This window comes from Schistocerca gregaria, chromosome 9, assembly GCF_023897955.1.
Source record: "Schistocerca gregaria isolate iqSchGreg1 chromosome 9, iqSchGreg1.2, whole genome shotgun sequence".
NCBI lineage: Eukaryota > Metazoa > Arthropoda > Insecta > Orthoptera > Acrididae > Schistocerca > Schistocerca gregaria.
Window position 1 is genome coordinate 4456540 of NC_064928.1, and position 22016 is coordinate 4478555.

Sequence of the window (22016 nt, forward strand, 5' to 3'; positions counted from 1 at the left end):
AGTTTAAGACATTACTCCCATAGAGAAAAGTCCGCATGGTGCTTATTGTGTTCAATGCCGATGCAATTTTTGTATTTCATCAACACTCTGAAGGTCCACAGATTACAGAATGCCTCCAGATGTGCTTGGAAACTACTACTAGTCTTCCAGGGAACAATCAAAGCGTAGACAGTTTAAGACATTAATCTCATGGAGAAAAGTCCGCATGGTGCTTATTGTGTTCAATGCCGATGCAATTTTTGTGTTTCATCAACACTCTGATGGTCCACAAATTGCAGAATGCATAAAGATGTACTTCGGAAACTACTACTAGTCTCCCAGGGAATGATCAAAACGTAGACAGTTTAAGACATTACTCCCTTGGAGAAAACTCCACATGGTGCTTATTGTGTTCAATGCCGATTCAATTTCTGTGTTTCATCAACACTCTGAAATTCCACAGATTACAGAATGCCTCCAGATGTGCCTCGGAAACTACTACTACTCTTCCAGGGAACGATCTAAACGTAGATAGTTTAAGACATTACTCCCATGGAGAGAACTGCGCATGATGTTTATTGTGTTCAATGCCGATGCAATTTTTGTGTTTCATCAAAGCTCTGAAGTTCCACAGATTACAGAATGCATGCAGATGTGCTTCGGAAACTACTACTAGTCTTCCAGGGAACGACCAAAGCGTAGACAGTTTAAGACATTACTCCCATGGAGAAAAGTCCGCATGGTGCTTATTGTGTTTAATGCCGATGCAATTTTAGTATTTCATCAACACTCTGAAGGTCCACAGATTACAGAATGCCTCCAGATTTGCTTCGGAAACTACTACTAGTCTTCCAGGGAACGATCAAAGCGTAGACAGTTTAAGACATTACTCCCGTGGAGAAAAGTCCGCATGGTGCTTATTGTGTTCAATGCCGATGCAATTTTTGTGTTTCATCAACACTCTGATGGTCCACAAATTACAGAATGCATAAAGATGTACTTCGGAAACTACTACTAGTCTCCCATCGAATGATCAAAACGTAGACAGTTTAATACATTACTCCCTTGGAGAAAAGTCCGCATGGTGCTTATTGTGTTCAATGCCGATTCAATTTCTGTGTTTCATCAACACTCTGAAGGTCCGCAGATTACAGAACGCCTCCAGATGTGCTTCGGAAATTACTACTAGTCTTCCAGTGTACGATCAAAGCGTAGACAGTTTAAGACATTACTCCCATGGAGAAAAGTCCGCATGGTGCTTTTTGTGTTCAATGCCGATGAAATTTTTGTGTTTCATCAACACTCTGAAAGTCCACAGATTACAGAATGCCTCCAGATGTGCATCGGAAACTACTACTAGTCTTCCAGTGAACGATCAAAACGTAGACAGTTTAAGACATTACTCTCATGGAGAAAAGTCCACATGGTTCTTATTGTGTTCAATGCCGATTCAATTTCTGTGTTTCATCAACACTCTGCAGGTCCGCAGATTACAGAATGCCTAAAGATGTGCATCGGAAACTACTACTAGTCTTCCAGTGTACGATCAAATTGTAGACAGTTTAAGACATTACTCCCATGGAGAAAAGTCCGCATGGTGCTTATTGTGTTGAATTCCGATGTAATTTTTGTGTTTCATCAACACTCTTAAGGTCCACAGATTACAGAATGCCTCCAGATGTGCTTCGGAAACTACTACTAGTCTTCCAGGGAACGAACAAAACGTAGACAGTTTAAGACATTACTCTCATGGAGAAAAGTCCGCATGGTGATTATTGTGTTCAATTCCGATTCAATTTCTGCGTTTCATCAACACTCTGAAGGTCCACAGATTACAGAATGCCTGAAGATGTGCTTCGGAAACTGCCCCTAGTCTTCCAGTGTACGATCAAAGCGTAGACAGTTTAAGACATTACTCCCATGGAGAAAAGTCCGCATGGTGCTTTTTGTGTTCAATGCCGATGCAATTTTTGTGTTTCATCAACACTCTGAAGGTCCACAGATTACAGAATGCCTCCAGATGTGCATCGGAAACTACTACTAGTCTTCCAGTGAACGATCAAAACGTAGACAGTTTAAGACATTACTCTCATGGAGAAAAGTCCGCATGGTTCTTATTGTGTTCAATGCCGATTCAATTTCTGTGTTTCATCAACACTCTGAAGGTCCGCAGATTACAGAATGCCTAAAGATGTGCTTCGGAAACTACTACTAGTCTTCCAGTGTACGATCAAAGGGTAGACAGTTTAAGACATTACTCCCATGGAGAAAAGTCCGCATGGTGCTTATTGTGTTCAATTCCGATGTAATTTTTGTGTTTCATCAACACTCTGAAGGTCCACAGATTACAGAATGCCTCCAGATGTGCTTCGGAAACTACTACTAGTCTTCCAGGGAACGATCAAAGCGTAGACAGTTTAAGACATTACTCTCATGGAGAAAAGTCCGCATGGTGATTATTGTGTTCAATTCCGATTCAATTTCTGCGTTTCATCAACACTCTGAAGGTCCACAGATTACAGAATGCCTCCAGATGTGCTTCGGAAACTACCACTAGTCTTCCTGTGAACGATCAAAGCGTAGACAGATTAAGACATTACTCCCATGGAGAAAAGTCCGCATGGTGTTTATTGTTTTCAATGCCGATGCAATTTTTGTGTTTCATCAACTCTCTGAAGGTCCACAGATTACAGAATGCCTCCAGATGTGCCTCGGAAACTACTACTAGTCTTCCAGTGAACGATCAAAGCGTAGACAGTTTAAGACATTACTCCCATGAGGAAAGTCCGCATAGTGATTATTGTGTCCAATGCCGATGCAATTTTTGTGCTTCATCAACACGCTGAAGGTCCACAGATTACAGAATGCATCCAGATGTGCTTCGGAAACTACAACTAGTCTTCCAGGGAACAATCAAAGCGTAGACAGTTTACGACATTAATCTCATGGAGAAAAGTCCGCATGGTGCATATTGTGTTCAATGCCGATGCAATTTCTGTGTTTCATCAACACTCTGAAGATCCACAGATTACAGAATGCATCCAGATGTGCTTCGGAAACTACTACTAGTCTCCCAGGGAACGATCAATGCGTAAACAGTTTAACACATTACTAACATGGAGAAAAGTCGACATGGTGATTATTATGTGCAATGCCGATGGAATTTTTGGGTTTCATCAACACTCTGAAGGTAAACAGATTACAGAATGCATCCAGATGTGCATCGGAAACTACTACTAGTCTTCCAAGAAGCGAACAAAGCGTAGACAGTTTAAGACATTACTCCCATGGAAAAAAGTCGGCATGGTGCTAATTGTGTTCAATGCCGATGGAATTTTTGTGTTTCATCAACACTCTGAAGCTCCACAGATTACAGAATGCCTCCAGATGTGCTTCGGAAACTACTACTAGTCTTCCAGGGAACCATCAAAGCGTAGACAGTTTAAGACATTACTCTCATGGAGAAAAGTCCGCATACTGCATATTGTGTTCAATGCCGATGCAATTTTGTGTTTCATCAACATTCTGAAGGTCCACAGATTACAGAATGCCTCCAGATGTGCTTCGGAAACTACTACTAGTCTTCCAGTGTACGATCAAAGCGTAGACAGTTTAAGACATTACTCCCATGGAGAAAAGTCCGCATGGTGCTTTTTGTGTTCAATGCCGATGCAATTTTTGTGTTTCATCAACACTCTGAAGGTTCACAGATTATAGAATGCATCCAGATGTGCTTCGGAAACTACTACTAGTCATCCAGGAAACGATCAAAGATTAGACAGTTTAAGACAATTCTTTCATGGAAAAAAGTCTGTATGGTGCATATGGTGTTCAATGCCGATGCAATTTCTGTGTTTCACCACCACTCTGAAGGTCCACAGATTACAGAATGCATCCAGATGTGCTTCGGAAACTACTACTAGTCTTCCAGGGAACGATCAAAACGTAGACAATTTAAGACATTACTCGTATGGAGAAAAGTCGGTATGGTGCTTATTGTGTTCAATGCCGATGCCATTTTTGTGTTTCATCAACACTCTGAAGGTCCACAGATTACAGAATGCATCCAGATGTGCTTCGGAAACTACTACTAGTCTTCCAGGGAACGATCAAAGCGTAGACAGTTTAAGACATTACTCTCATGGAGAAAAGTCTGCATGGTGCATATTGTGTTCAATGCCGATGCAATTTTGTATTTTCATCAACACTCCTAAGATCCACAGATTACAGAATGCATCACGATTTGCTTCGGAAACTACTACTAGTCTTCCAGGGAACGTTTAAAGGGTAGACAGTTTAAGACATTACTCTCATGGAGAAAAGTCCGCATGGTGCTTATTGTGTTCAATGCCGATTCAATTTCTGTGTTTCGTCAACACTCTGAAGGTCCGCAGATTACAGAATGCCTCCAGATGTGCTTCGGATACTACTACTAGTCTTCCAGTGTACATTCAAAGCGTAGACAGTTTAAGACATTACTCCCATGGAGAAAAGCCAGCATGGTGTTTTTTGTGTTCAACGCCAATGCAATTTTTGTGTTTCATCAACACTCTGAAGGTCCACAGATTACAGAATGCCTCCAGATGTGCATTGGAAACTACTACTAGTCTTCCAGTGAACGATCAAAGCGTGGACAGTTTAAGACATTACTCTCATGGAGAAAAGTCCGCATGGTTCTTATTGTGTTCAATGCCGATTCAATTTCTGTGTTTCATCAACACTCTGAAGGTCCGCAGATTACAGAATGCCTCAAGATGTGCTTCGGAAACTACTACTAGTCTTCCCGTGTACGATCAAATGGTAGACAGTTTAAGACATTACTCCCATAGAGAAAAGTCCGCATGGTGCTTATTGTGTTCAATGCCGATGCAATTTTTGTGTTTCATCAACACTCTGAAGGTCCACAGATTACAGAATGCCTCCAGATGTGCTTGGAAACTACTACTAGTCTTCCAGGGAACGATCAAAGCGTAGACAGTTTAAGACATTACTCTCATGGAGAAAAGTCCGCATGGTGATTATTGTGTTCAATTCCGATTCAATTTCAGCGTTTCATCAACACTCTGAAGGTCGACAGATTACAGAATGCCTCCAGATGTGCTTCGGAAACTACCACTAGTCTTCCTGTGAACGATCAAAGCGTAGACAGATTAAGACATTACTCCCATGGAGAAAAGTCCGCATGGTGCTTATTGTGTTCAATGCCGATGCAATTTTTGTGTTTCATCAACACTCTGGAGGTCCACAGATTACAGAATGCCTCCAGATGTGCTTCGGAAACTACTACTAGTCTTCCAGTGAACGATCAAAGCGTAGACAGTTTAAGACATTACTCCCATGGAGAAAACTCCGCATGATGTTCTTTGTGTTCAATGCCGATGCAATTTTTGTGTTTCATCAACACTCTGAAGTTCCACAGATTACAGAACCTCATGCAGATTTGCTTCGGAAACTACTACTAGTCTTCCAGGGAACGATCAAAGCGTAGACAGTTTAAGACATTACTCCCAGGAGAAAAGTCCGCATGGTGCTTATTGTGTTCAATGCCGATGCAATTTTTGTATTTCATCAACACTCTGAAGGTCCACAGATTACAGAATGCCTCCAGATGTGCTTCGGAAACTACTACTAGTCTTCCAGTGAACGATCAAAGCGTAGACAGTTTAAGACATTACTCTAATGGAGAAAAGTCCGCATGGTTCTTATTGTGTTCAATGCCGATGCAATTTTTGGGTTTCATCAACACTCTTAAGGTAAACAAATTACAGAATGCATCCAGATGTGCTTCGGAAACTACTACTAGTCTTCCAGGGAACGATCAAATCGTAGACAGTTTAAGATATTACTCTCATGGAGAAAAGTCCGCATGGTGCTTATTTTGTTCAATGGCGATGCAATTTCTGTGTTTCATCAACACTCTGAAGGTCCACAGATTACAGATTCAATCCAGATGTGCTTCGGAAACTACTCCTAGTCTTCCAGTGTACGATCAAAGCGTAGACAATTTAAGACATTACTCCCATGGAAAAAAGTCGGCATGGTGCTTATTGTGTTCAATGCCGATGCAATTTTTGTGTTTCATCAACACTCTGAAGTTCCACAGATTACAGAATGCCTCCAGATGTGCTTCGGAAACTACTACTAGTCTTCCAGGGAACGATCAAAGCGTAGACAGTTTAAGACATTACTCTCATGGAGAAAAGTCCGCATGGTGCATATTGTGTTCAATGCCGATGCAATTTTGTGTTTCATCAACACTCCTAAGATCCACAGATTACAGAATGCATCACGATTTGCTTCGGAATCTACTACTAGTCTTCCAGGGAACGTTTAAAGGGTAGACAGTTTAAGACATTACTCTCATGGAGAAAAGTCCGCATGGTGCTTATTGTGTTCAATGCCGATTCAATTTCTGTGTTTCGTCAACACTCTGAAGGTCCGCAGATTACAGAATGCCTCCAGATGTGCTTCGGATACTACTACTAGTCTTCCCGTGTACGATCAAATGTTAGACAGTTTAAGACATTACTCCCATAGAGAAAAGTCCGCATGGTGCTTATTGTGTTCAATGCCGATGCAATTTTTGTATTTCATCAACACTCTGAAGGTCCACAGATTACAGAATGCCTCCAGATGTGCTTGGAAACTACTACTAGTCTTCCAGTGAACGATCAAAGCGTGGACAGTTTAAGACATTACTCTCATGGAGAAAAGTCCGCATGGTTCTTATTGTGTTCAATGCCGATTCAATTTCTGTGTTTCATCAACACTCTGAAGGTCCGCAGATTACAGAATGCCTCAAGATGTGCTTCGGAAACTACTACTAGTCTTCCCGTGTACGATCAAATGGTAGACAGTTTAAGACATTACTCCCATAGAGAAAAGTCCGCATGGTGCTTATTGTGTTCAATGCCGATGCAATTTTTGTGTTTCATCAACACTCTGAAGGTCCACAGATTACAGAATGCCTCCAGATGTGCTTGGAAACTACTTCTAGTCTTCCAGGGAACGATCAAAGCGTAGACAGTTTAAGACATTACTCTCATGGAGAAAAGTCCGCATGGTGATTATTGTGTTCAATTCCGATTCAATTTCAGCGTTTCATCAACACTCTGAAGGTCGACAGATTACAGAATGCCTCCAGATGTGCTTCGGAAACTACCACTAGTCTTCCTGTGAACGATCAAAGCGTAGACAGATTAAGACATTACTCCCATGGAGAAAAGTCCGCATGGTGCTTATTGTGTTCAATGCCGATGCAATTTTTGTGTTTCATCAACACTCTGGAGGTCCACAGATTACAGAATGCCTCCAGATGTGCTTCGGAAACTACTACTAGTCTTCCAGTGAACGATCAAAGCGTAGACAGTTTAAGACATTACTCCCATGGAGAAAACTCATCATGATGTTCTTTGTGTTCAATGCCGATGCAATTTTTGTGTTTCATCAACACTCTGAAGTTCCACAGATTACAGAACCTCATGCAGATTTGCTTCGGAAACTACTACTAGTCTTCCAGGGAACGATCAAAGCGTAGACAGTTTAAGACATTACTCCCATGGAGAAAAGTCCGCATGGTGCTTATTGTGTTCAATGCCGATGCAATTTTTGTATTTCATCAACACTCTGAAGGTCCACAGATTACAGAATGCCTCCAGATGTGCTTCGGAAACTACTACTAGTCTTCCAGTGAACGATCAAAGCGTAGACAGTTTAAGACATTACTCTAATGGAGAAAAGTCCGCATGGTGGTTATTGTGTTCAATGCCGATGCAATTTTTGCGTTTCATCAACACTCTGAAGGTAAACAAATTACAGAATGCATCCAGATGTGCTTCGGAAACTACTACTAGTCTTCCAGGGAACGATCAAATCGTAGACAGTTTAAGACATTACTCTCATGGAGAAAAGTCCGCATGGTGCTTATTTTGTTCAATGGCGATGCAATTTCTGTGTTTCATCAACACTCTGAAGGTCCACAGATTACAGATTCAATCCAGATGTGCTTCGGAAACTACTCCTAGTCTTCCAGTGTACGATCAAAGCGTAGACAATTTAAGACATTACTCCCATGGAAAAAAGTCGGCATGGTGCTTATTGTGTTCAATGCCGATGCAATTTTTGTGTTTCATCAACACTCTGAAGTTCCACAGATTACAGAATGCCTCCAGATGTGCTTCGGAAACTACTACTAGTCTTCCAGGGAACGATCAAAGCGTAGACAGTTTATGACATTACTCTCATGGAGAAAAGTCCGCATGGTGCATATTGTGTTCAATGCCGATGGAATTTTGTGTTTCATCAACACTCCTAAGATCCACAGATTACAGAATGCATCACGATTTGCTTCGGAATCTACTACTAGTCTTCCAGGGAACGTTTAAAGGGTAGACAGTTTAAGACATTACTCTCATGGAGAAAAGTCCGCATGGTGCTTATTGTGTTCAATGCCGATTCAATTTCTGTGTTTCGTCAACACTCTGAAGGTCCGCAGATTGCAGAATGCCTCCAGATGTGCTTCGGATACTACTACTAGTCTTCCCGTGTACGATCAAATGTTAGACAGTTTAAGACATTACTCCCATAGAGAAAAGTCCGCATGGTGCTTATTGTGTTCAATGCCGATGCAATTTTTGTATTTCATCAACACTCTGAAGGTCCACAGATTACAGAATGCCTCCAGATGTGCTTGGAAACTACTACTAGTCTTCCAGGGAACAATCAAAGCGTAGACAGTTTAAGACATTAATCTCATGGAGAAAAGTCCGCATGGTGCATATTGTGTTCAATGCCGATGCAATTTCTGTGTTTCATCAACACTCTGAAGATCCACAGATTACAGAATGCATCCAGATGTGCTTCGGAAACTACTACTAGTCCTCCAGGGAACGATCAATGCGTAAACAGTTTAACACATTACTAACATGGAGAAAAGTCCACATGGTGCTTATTATGTTCAATGCCGATGCAGTTTTTGGGTTTCATCAACACTCTGAAGGTAAACAGATAACAGAATGTATCCAGATGTGCTTCGGAAACTACTACTAGTCTTCCAGGGAACGATCTAAACGTAGATAGTTTAAGACATTACTCCCATGGAGAAAACTCCGCATGATGTTTTTTGTGTTCAATGCCGATGCAATTTTTGTGTTTCATCAACACTCTGAAGTTCCACAGATTACAGAACCTCATGCAGATTTGCTTCGGAAACTACTACTAGTCTTCCAGGGAACGATCAAAGCGTAGACAGTTGAAGACATTACTCCCATGGAGAAAAGTCCGCATGGTGCTTATTGTGTTCAATGCCGATGCAATTTTTGTATTTCATCAACACTCTGAAGGTCCACAGATTACAGAATGCCTCCAGATGTGCTTCGGAAACTACTACTAGTCTACCAGTGTACGATCAAAGCGTAGACAGTTTAAGACATTACTCCCATGGAGAAAAGTCCGCATGGTGCTTATTGTGTTCAATGCCGATGCAATTTTTGTGTTTCATCAACACTCTGAAGGTCCACGGATTACAGAATGCCACCAGATGTGCATCGGAAACTACTACTAGTCTTCCAGTGAACGATCAAAGCGTAGACAGTTTAAGACATTACTCTAATGGAGAAAAGTCCGCATGGTGCTTATAGTGTTCAATGCCGATGCAATTTTTGGTTTTCATCAACACTCTGAAGGTAAACAAATTACAGAATGCATCCAGATGTGCTTCGGAAACTACTACTAGTCTTCCAGGAAACGATCAAATCGTAGACAGTTTAAGACATTACTCTCATGGAGAAAAGTCCGCATGGTGCTTATTTTGTTCAATGGCGATGCAATTTCTGTGTTTCATCAACACTCTGAAGGTCCACAGATTACAGAATGCATCCAGATGTGCTTCGGAAACTACTCCTAGTCTTCCAGTGTACGATCAAAGCGTAGACAATTTAAGACATTACTCCCATGGAAAAAAGTCGGCATGGTGCTTATTGTGTTCAATGCCGATGCAATTTTTGTGTTTCATCAACACTCTGAAGTTCCACAAATTACAGAATGCCTCCAGATGTGCCTCGGAAACTACTACTACTCTTCCAGGGAACGATCAAAGCGTAGACAGTTTAAGACATTACTCCCATGGACAAAAATCCGTGTGATGTTTATCGTGTTCAATGCCGATGCAATTTTTGTGTTTCATCAACACTCTGAATTTCCACAGATTACAGAATTCATGCAGATGTGCTTCGGAAACTACTACTAGTCTTCCAGGGATTGATCAAAGCGTAGACAGTTTGAGACATTACTCCCATGGAGAAAAGTTCGCATGGTGCTTATTGTGTTCAATGCCGATGCAATTTCTGTGTTTCATCAACACTCTGAAGGTATACAGATTACAGAATGCCTCCAGATGTGCTTCGGAAACTACTGCTAGTCTTCCAGTGAACGATCCCAGCTTAGACAGTTTAAGACGTTACTCTCATAGAGAAAGGTCCGCATGGTGCTTACTGTGTTCAATGCCGATTCAATTTCTGTGTTTCATCAACACTCTGAAGGTCCACAGATTACAGAATGCCTCCAGATGTGCTTCGGAAACTACTACTAGTCTTACAGTGAACGATCAAAGCATAGACAGTTTAAGACATTACTCTCATGGAGAAAAGTCCGCATGGTGCTTATTGTGTTCAATGCCGATTCAATTTCTGTTTTTTATCAACACTGTAAAGGTCCACAGATTACAGAATGCATCCAGATGTTCTTCGGAAATTACTACTTGTCTTCCTGAGTACGATCAAAGCGTAGACAGTTTAAGAAATTACTCCCATGGAGAAAAGTCCGCATGGTGCTTATTGTGTTCAATGCCGATGATATTTTTGTGTTTCATCACACTCTGAAGGTTCACAGATTACAGAATGCATCCAGATGTGCTTCGGAAACTGCTACTAGTCTTCCAGGGAACGTTTAAAACGTAGACTGTTTAAGACATTACTCCCATGGAGAAAAGTCCGCATGGTGCTTATTGAGTTCGATGCCGATTCAATTTCTGTGTTTCATCAACACTCTGAAGGACCGCAGATTACAGAATGCCTCCAGATGTGCTTCGGAAACTACTACTAGTCTTCCAGTGTACGATCAAAGCGTAGACAGTTTAAGACATTACTCCCACGGAGAAAAGTCCGCATGGTGTTTTTTGTCTTCAATGCCGATGCAATTTTTGTGTTTCATCAACACTCTGAAGGTCCACAGATTACAGAATGCCTCCAGATGTGCATCGGAAACTACTACTAGTCTTCCAGTGAACGATCAATGCGTAGACAGTTTAAGACATTACTCTCATGGAGAAAAGTCCGCATGGTGCTTATTGTGTTCAATGCCGATGCAATTTTTGTGTTTCATCAACACTCTGAAGGTCCACCGATTACAGAATGCATCCAGATGTGCTTCGGAAGCTACTACTAGTCTTCCAGGGAACGATCAAGCGTAGACAGTTTAAGACATTACTCCCATGGAGAAAAGTTCGCATGGTGCTTATTGTGTTCAATGCCGATGCAATTCTTTTGTTTCATCAACACTGAGAAGGTCCACAGGTTACAGAATGCATCCAGATGTGCTTCGGAAACTACTACTAGTCTTCCAGTGTACGATCAAAGAGTAGACAGTTTAAGACATTACTCCCATGGAGAAAAGTCCGCATGGTGCTCATTGTGTTCAATGCCGATGCAATTTTTGTGTTTCATCAACACTCTGGAGGTCCACAGATTACAGAATGAATCCAGATGTGCTTCGGAAACTACTACTAGTCTTCCAGTGTACGATCAAAGCGTAGATAGTTTAAGACATTACTCCCATGGAGAAAAGTTCGCATGGTGATTATTGTGTTCAATGCCGATGCAATTTTTGTGTTTCATCAACACTCTGAAGGTCCACAGATTACAGAATGCAACCAGATGTGCTTCGGAAGCTACTACTAGTCTTCCAGGGAACGATCAAAGCGTAGACAGTTTAAGACATTACTCTCATGGAGAAAAGTCCGCATGGTGCATATTGTGTTCAATGCCGATGCAATTTCTGTGTTTCATCAACACTCTGAAGATCCACTGATTACAGAATGCATCGAGATGTGCTTCGGAAACTACTACTAGTTTCCAGGGAACGTTAAAACGTAGACAGTTTAAGACATTACTCTCATGGAGGAAATTCCGCATGGTGCTTATTGTGTTCGTTGCCGATTCAATTTCTGTGTTTCATCAACACTCTGAAGGTCCGCAGATTACAGAATGCCTCCAGATGTGCTTCGGAAACTACTACTAGTCTTCCAGTGTACGATCAAAGCGTAGACAGTTTAAGACATTACTCCCATGGAGAAAAGTCCGCATGGTGTTTTTTGTGTTCAATGCCGATGCAATTTTTGTATTTCATCAACACTCTGAAGGTCCACAGATTACAGAATGCCTCCAGATGTGCTTCGGAAACTACTACTAGTCTACCAGTGTACGATCAAAGCGTAGACAGTTTAAGACATTACTCCCATGGAGAAAAGTCCGCATGGTGCTTATTGTGTTCAATGCCGATGCAATTTTTGTGTTTCATCAACACTCTGAAGGTCCACGGATTACAGAATGCCACCAGATGTGCATCGGAAACTACTACTAGTCTTCCAGTGAACGATCAAAGCGTAGACAGTTTAAGACATTACTCTAATGGAGAAAAGTCCGCATGGTGCTTATAGTGTTCAATGCCGATGCAATTTTTGGTTTTCATCAACACTCTGAAGGTAAACAAATTACAGAATGCATCCAGATGTGCTTCGGAAACTACTACTAGTCTTCCAGGGAACGATCAAATCGTAGACAGTTTAAGACATTACTCTCATGGAGAAAAGTCCGCATGGTGCTTATTTTGTTCAATGGCGATGCAATTTCTGTGTTTCATCAACACTCAGAAGGTCCACAGATTACAGAATGCATCCAGATGTGCTTCGGAAACTACTCCTAGTCTTCCAGTGTACGATCAAAGCGTAGACAATTTAAGACATTACTCCCATGGAAAAAAGTCGGCATGGTGCTTATTGTGTTCAATGCCGATGCAATTTTTGTGTTTCATCAACACTCTGAAGTTCCACAAATTACAGAATGCCTCCAGATGTGCCTCGGAAACTACTACTACTCTTCCAGGGAACGATCAAAGCGTAGACAGTTTAAGACATTACTCCCATGGACAAAAATCCGTGTGATGTTTATCGTGTTCAATGCCGATGCAATTTTTGTGTTTCATCAACACTCTGAATTTCCACAGATTACAGAATTCATGCAGATGTGCTTCGGAAACTACTACTAGTCTTCCAGGGATTGATCAAAGCGTAGACAGTTTGAGACATTACTCCCATGGAGAAAAGTTCGCATGGTGCTTATTGTGTTCAATGCCGATGCAATTTCTGTGTTTCATCAACACTCTGAAGGTATACAGATTACAGAATGCCTCCAGATGTGCTTCGGAAACTACTGCTAGTCTTCCAGTGAACGATCCCAGCTTAGACAGTTTAAGACGTTACTCTCATGGAGAAAGGTCCGCATGGTGCTTACTGTGTTCAATGCCGATTCAATTTCTGTGTTTCATCAACACTCTGAAGGTCCACAGATTACAGAATGCCTCCAGATGTGCTTCGGAAACTACTACTAGTCTTACAGTGAACGATCAAAGCATAGACAGTTTAAGACATTACTCTCATGGAGAAAAGTCCGCATGGTGCTTATTGTGTTCAATGCCGATTCAATTTCTGTTTTTTATCAACACTGTAAAGGTCCACAGATTACAGAATGCATCCAGATGTTCTTCGGAAATTACTACTTGTCTTCCTGAGTACGATCAAAGCGTAGACAGTTTAAGAAATTACTCCCATGGAGAAAAGTCCGCATGGTGCTTATTGTGTTCAATGCCGATGATATTTTAGTGTTTCATCACACTCTGAAGGTTCACAGATTACAGAATGCATCCAGATGTGCTTCGGAAACTGCTACTAGTCTTCCAGGGAACGTTTAAAACGTAGACTGTTTAAGACATTACTCCCATGGAGAAAAGTCCGCATGGTGCTTATTGAGTTCGATGCCGATTCAATTTCTGTGTTTCATCAACACTCTGAAGGACCGCAGATTACAGAATGCCTCCAGATGTGCTTCGGAAACTACTACTAGTCTTCCAGTGTACGATCAAAGCGTAGACAGTTTAAGACATTACTCCCATGGAGAAAAGTCCGCATGGTGTTTTTTGTCTTCAATGCCGATGCAATTTTTGTGTTTCATCAACACTCTGAAGGTCCACAGATTACAGAATGCCTCCAGATGTGCATCGGAAACTACTACTAGTCTTCCAGTGAACGATCAATGCGTAGACAGTTTAAGACATTACTCTCATGGAGAAAAGTCCGCATGGTGCTTATTGTGTTCAATGCCGATGCAATTTTTGTGTTTCATCAACACTCTGAAGGTCCACCGATTACAGAATGCATCCAGATGTGCTTCGGAAGCTACTACTAGTCTTCCAGGGAACGATCAAGCGTAGACAGTTTAAGACATTACTCCCATGGAGAAAAGTTCGCATGGTGCTTATTGTGTTCAATGCCGATGCAATTCTTTTGTTTCATCAACACTGAGAAGGTCCACAGGTTACAGAATGCATCCAGATGTGCTTCGGAAACTACTACTAGTCTTCCAGTGTACGATCAAAGAGTAGACAGTTTAAGACATTACTCCCATGGAGAAAAGTCCGCATGGTGCTCATTGTGTTCAATGCCGATGCAATTTTTGTGTTTCATCAACACTCTGGAGGTCCACAGATTACAGAATGAATCCAGATGTGCTTCGGAAACTACTACTAGTCTTCCAGTGTACGATCAAAGCGTAGATAGTTTAAGACATTACTCCCATGGAGAAAAGTTCGCATGGTGATTATTGTGTTCAATGCCGATGCAATTTTTGTGTTTCATCAACACTCTGAAGGTCCACAGATTACAGAATGCAACCAGATGTGCTTCGGAAGCTACTACTAGTCTTCCAGGGAACGATCAAAGCGTAGACAGTTTAAGACATTACTCTCATGGAGAAAAGTCCGCATGGTGCATATTGTGTTCAATGCCGATGCAATTTCTGTGTTTCATCAACACTCTGAAGATCCACTGATTACAGAATGCATCGAGATGTGCTTCGGAAACTACTACTAGTTTCCAGGGAACGTTAAAACGTAGACAGTTTAAGACATTACTCTCATGGAGGAAATTCCGCATGGTGCTTATTGTGTTCGTTGCCGATTCAATTTCTGTGTTTCATCAACACTCTGAAGGTCCGCAGATTACAGAATGCCTCCAGATGTGCTTCGGAAACTACTACTAGTCTTCCAGTGTACGATCAAAGCGTAGACAGTTTAAGACATTACTCCCATGGAGAAAAGTCCGCATGGTGTTTTTTGTGTTCAATGCCGATGCAATTTTTGTGTTTCATCAACACTCTGAAGGTCGACAGATTACAGAATGCCTCCAGATGTGCATCGGAAACTACTACTAGTCTTCCAGTGAACGATCAATGCGTAGACAGTTTAAGACATTACTCTCATGGAGAAAAGTCCGCATGGTGAATATTGTGTTCAATGCCGATGCAATTTTTGTGTTTCATCAACACTCTGAAGGTCCACCGATTACAGAATGCATCCAGATGTGCTTCGGAAACTACTACTAGTCCTGCAGGAAACGATCAAAGCGTAAACAGTTTAAGACATTACTCCCATGGAGAAAAGTTCGCATGGTGCTTATTGTGTTCAATGCCGATGCAATTTTTGTGTTTCATCAACACTCAGAAGGTCCACAGGTTACAGAATGCTTCCAGATGTGCTTCGGAAACTAATACTAGTCATCCAGGGAACGATCAAAGCGTAGACATTTTAAGACATTACTCCCATGGAGAAAAGTCCGCATGGTGCTTATTGTGGTCAATGCCGATGCAATTTTGGTGTTTCATCAACAATCTGATGGTCCACAAATTACAGAATGCATCCAGATGTACTTTGGAAACTACTACTAGTCTCACAGGGAACGATCAAAACGTAGACAGTTTAAGACTTACTCCCATGGAGAAAAGTCCGCATGGTGCTTATTGTGTTCAATGCCGATGCAATTTTTGGGTTTCATCAACACTCTGAAGGTAAACAAATTACAGAATGCATCCAGATGTGCTTCGGAAACTACTACTAGTCTTCCAGGGAACGATCAAATCGTAGACAGTTTAAGACATTACTCTCATGGAGAAAAGTCCGCATGGTGCTTATTTTGTTCAATGGCGATGCAATTTCTGTGTTTCATCAACACTCTGAAGGTCCACAGATTACAGATTCAATCCAGATGTGCTTCGGAAACTACTCCTAGTCTTCCAGTGTACGATCAAAGCGTAGACAATTTAAGACATTGCTCCCATGGAAAAAAGTGGGCATGGTGCTTATTGTGTTCAATGCCTATGCAATTTTTGTGTTTCATCAACACTCTGAAGTTCCACAGATTACAGAATGCCTCCAGATGTGCCTCGGAAACTACTACTACTCTTCCAGGGAACGATCAAAACGTAGACAGTTTAAGACATTACTCCCATGGACAAAACTCCGTGTGATGTTTATCGTGTTCAATGCCGATGCAATTTTTGTGTTTCATCAACACTCTGAAGTTCCACAGATTACAGAATGCATGCAGATGTGCTTCGGAAACTACTACTAGTCTTCCAGGGAACGATCAAAGCGTAGACAGTTTAAGACATTACTCTCATGGAGAAAAGTCCGCATGGTGCATATTGTGTTCAATGCCGATGCAATTTTGTGTTTCATCAACATTCCTAAGATCCACAGATTACAGAATGCATCACGATTTGCTTCGGAAACTACTACTAGTCTTCCAGGGAACGCTTAAAGGGTAGACAGTTTAAGACATTACTCTCATGGAGAAAAGTCGGCATGGTGCTTATTGTGTTCAATGCCGATTCAATTTCTGTGTTTCGTCAACACTCTGAAGGTTCGCAGATTACAGAATGCCTCCAGATGTGCTTGGAAACTACTACTAGTCTTCCAGGGAACGATCAAAGCGTAGACAGTTTAAGACATTACTCTCATGGAGAAAAGTCCGCATGGTGATTATTGTGTTCAATTCCAAATCAATTTCAGCGTTTCATCAACACTCTGAAGGTCCACAGATTACAGAATGCCTCCAGATGTGCTTCGGAAACTACCACTAGTCTTCCTGTGAACGATCAAAGCGTAGACAGATTAAGACATTACTCCCATGGAGAAAAGTCCGCATGGTGCTTATTGTGTTCAATGCCGATGCAATTTTTGTGTTTCATCAACACTCTGAAGGTCCACAGATTACAGAATGCATCCAGATGTGCTTTGGAAACTACTACTAGTCTTCCAGGGAACAATCAAAGCGTAGACAGTTTAAGACATTAATCTCATGGAGAAAAGTCCGCATGGTGCATATTGTGTTCAATGCCGATGCAATTTCTGTGTTTCATCAACACTCTGAAGATCCACAGATTACAGAATGCATCCAGATGTGCTTCGGAAACTACTACTAGTCTTCGAGGGAACGATCTAAACGTAGATAGTTTAAGACATTACTCCCATGGAGAAAACTCCGCATGATGTTTTTTGTGTTCAATGCCGATGCAATTTTTGTGTTTCATCAACACTATAAAGGTCCACAGATTACAGAATGCCTCCAGATGTGCATCGGAAACTACTACTAGTCTTCCAGTGAACGATCAATGCGTAGACAGTTTAAGACATTACTCTCATGGAGAAAAGTCCGCATGGTGCTTATTGTGTTCAATGCGGATGCAATTTTTGTGTTTCATCAACACTCTGAAGGTCCACCGATTACAGAATGCATCCAGATGTGCTTCGGAAACTACTACTAGTCTTCCAGTGTACGATCAAAGCGTAGATAGTTTAAGACATTACTCCCATGGAGAAAACTCCGCATGATGTTTTTTGTGTTCAATCCCGATGCAATTTTTGTGTTTCATCAACCCTCTGAAGGTCCACAGATTACAGAATGCCTCCAGATGTGCATCGGAAACTACTACAAGTGTTCCAGTGAACGAACAATGCGTAGACAGTTTAAGACATTACCATCATGGAGAAAAGTCCGCATGGTGCTTATTGTGTTCAATGCCGATGCAATTTTTGTGTTTCATCAACACTCTGAAGGTCCACCGATTACAGAATGCATCCAGATGTGCTTCGGAAACTACTACTAGTCTTCCAGGAAACGATCAAAGCGTAAACAGTTTAAGACATTACTCCCATGGAGAAAAGGCCGCATGGTGCTTATTGTGTTCAATGCCGATGCAATTTTTGTGTTTCATCAACACTCAGAAGGTAAACAGATTATAGAATGCATCCAGATGTACTTTGGAAACTACTACTAGTCTCACAGGGAACGATCAAATCGTAGACAGTTTAAGACATTACTCTCATGGAGAAAAGTCCGCATGGTGCTTATTTTGTTCAATGGCGATGCAATTTCTGTGTTTCATCAACACTCTGAAGGTCCACAGATTACAGATACAATCCAGATGTGCTTCGGAAACTACTCCTAGTCTTCCAGTGTACGATCAAAGCGTAGACAATTTAAGACATTACTCCCATGGAAAAAAGTCGGCATGGTGCTTATTGTGTTCAATGCCGATGCAATTTTTGTGTTTCATCAACACTCTGAAGTTCCACAGATTACAGAATGCCTCCAGATGTGCCTCGGAAACTACTACTACTCTTCCAGGGAACGATCAAAGCGTAGACAGTTTAAGACATTACTCCCATGGACAAAACTCCGTGTGATGTTTATCGTGTTCAATGCCGATGCAATTTTTGTGTTTCATCAACACTCTGAAGTTCCACAGATTACAGAATGCATGCAGATGTGCTTCGGAAACTTCTACTAGTCTTCCAGGGAACGATCAAAGCGTAGACAGTTTGAGACATTACTCCCATGGAGAAAAGTTCGCATGGTGTTTTTTGTGTTCAATGCCAATGCAATTTTTGTGTTTCATCAACACTCTGAAGGTCCACAGATTACAGAATGCCTCCAGATGTGCATTGGAAACTACTACTAGTCTTCCAGTGAACGATCAAAGCGTGGACAGTTTAAGACATTACTCTCATGGAGAAAAGTCCGCATGGTTCTTATTGTGTTCAATGCCGATTCAATTTCTGTGTTTCATCAACACTCTGAAGGTCCGCAGATTACAGAATGCCTCAAGATGTGCTTCGGAAACTACTACTAGTCTTCCCGTGTACGATCAAATGGTAGACAGTTTAAGTCATTACTCCCATAGAGAAAAGTCGGCATGGTGCTTATTGTGTTCAATGCCGATGCAATTTTTGTGTTTCATCAACACTCTGGAGGTCCACAGATTACAGAATGCCTCCAGATGTGCTTCGGAAACTACAACTAGTCTTCCAGTGAACGATCAATGCGTAAACAGTTTAACACATTACTAACATGGAGAAAAGTCCACACGGTGCGTATTATGTTCAATGCCGATGCAGTTTTTGGGTTTCATGAACACTCTGAAGGTAAACAGATAACAGAATGCATCCAGATGTGCTTCGGAAACTACTACTAGTCTTCCAGTGAACGATCAAAGCGTAGACAGTTTAAGACATTACTCCCATGGAGAAAAGTCCGCATGGTGCTTATTGTGTTCAATGCCGATGCAATTTTTGTATTTCATCAACACTCTGGAGGTCCACAGATTACAGAATGCCTCCAGATGTGCTTCGGAAACTACTACTAGTCTTCCAGTGTACGATCAAATCGTAGACAGCTTGAGACATTACTCTCATGGAGAAAAGTTCGCATGGTGCTTATTTTGTTCAATGGCGATGCAATTTCTGTGTTTCATCAACACTCTGAAGGTCCACAGATTACAGATTCAATCCAGATGTGCTTCGGAAACCACTCCTAGTCTTCCAGTGTACGATCAAAGCTTAGACAATTTAAGACATTACTCCCATGGAAAAAAGTCGGCATGGTGCTTATTGTGTTCAATGCCGATGCAGTTTTTGGGTTTCATCAACACTCTGAAGGTAAACAGATAACAGAATGCATCCAGATGTGCTTCGGAAACTACTACTAGTCTTCCAGGGAACGTTCTAAACGTAGATAGTTTAAGACATTACTCCCATGGAGAAAACTCCGCATGATGTTTTTTGTGTTCAATGCCGATGCAATTTTTGTATTTCATCAACACTCTGGAGGTCCACAGATTACAGAATGCCTCCAGATGTGCATCGGAAACTACTACTAGTCTTCCAGTGAACGAACAATGCGTAGACAGTTTAAGACATTACCCTCATGGAGAAAAGTCCGCATGGTGCGTATTGTGTTCAATGCCGATGCAATTTTTGTGTTTCATCAACACTCTGAAGGTCCACCGATTACAGAATGCATCCAGATGTGCTTCGGAAACTACTACTAGTCTTCCAGGAAACGATCAAAGCGTAAACAGTTTAAGACATTACTCCCATGGAGAAAAGTTCGCATGGTGCTTATTGTGTTCAATGCCGATGCAATTTTTGTGTTTCATCAACACTCAGAAGGTCCACAGGTTACAGAATGCTTCCAGATGTGCTTCGGAAACTACTACTAGTCATCCAGGGATCGATCAAAGCGTAGACAATTTAAGACATTACTCCCATGGAGAAAAGTCCGCATGGTGCTTATTGTGGTCAATGCCGATGCAATTTTATAGTTTCATCAACACTCTGATGGTCCACAAATTACAGAATGCATCCAGATGTACTTTGGAAACTACTACTAGTCTCACAGGGAACGATCAAAACGTAGAAAGTTTAAGACATTACTCCCATGGAGAAAAGTCTGCATGGTGCTTATTGTGTTCAATGCCGATACAATTTTTGGGTTTCATCAACACTCTGAAGGTAAACAAATTACAGAATGCATCCAGATGTGCTTCGGGAACTACTACTAGTCTTCCAGGGAACGATCAAATCGTAGACAGATTAAGACATTACTCTCATAGAGAAAAGTCGGCATGGTGCTTATTTTGTTCAATGGCGATGCAATTTCTGTGTTTCATCAACACTCTGAAGGTCCACAGATTACAGATTCAATCCAGATGTGCTTCGGAAACTACTCCTAGTCTTCCAGTGTACGATCAAAGCGTAGACAATTTAAGACATTACTCCCATGGAAAAAAGTCGGCATGGTGCTTATTATGTTCAATGCCGATGCAATTTTTGTGTTTCATCAACACTCTGAAGTTCCACAGATTACAGAATGCCTCCAGATATGCCTCGGAAACTACTACTACTCTTCCAGGGAACGATCAAATTGTAGACAGTTTAAGACATTACTCCCATGGACAAAACTCCGTGTGATGTTTATCGTGTTCAATGCCGATGCAATTTTTGTGTTTCATCAACACTCTGAAGTTCCACAGATTACAGAATGCATGCAGATGTGCTTCGGAAACTACTACTAGTCTTCCAGGGAACGATCAAAGCGTAGACAGTTTGAGACATTACTCCCATGGAGAAAAGTTCGCATGGTGCTTATTGTGTTTAATGCCAAAGAAATTTCTGTGTTTCATCAACACTCTGAAGGTATACGGATTACAGAATGCCTACAGTTTTGCTTCGGAAACTACTGCTAGTCTTCCAGTGAACGATCACAGTGTAGACAGTTTAAGACATTACTCTCATGGAGAAAAGTCCGCATGGTGCATATTGTGTTCAATGCCGATGCAATTTTGTGTTTCATCAACACTCCTAAGATCAACAGATTACAGAATGCATCACGATTTGCTTCGGAAACTACTACTAGTCTTCCAGGGAACGTTTAAAGGGTAGACAGTTTATGACATTACTCTCATGGAGAAACGTCCGCATGGTGCTTATTGTGTTCAATGCCGATTCAATTTCTGTGTTTCGTCAACACCCTGAAGGTCCGCAGATTACAGAATGCCTCCAGATGTGCTTCGGATACTACTACTAGTCTT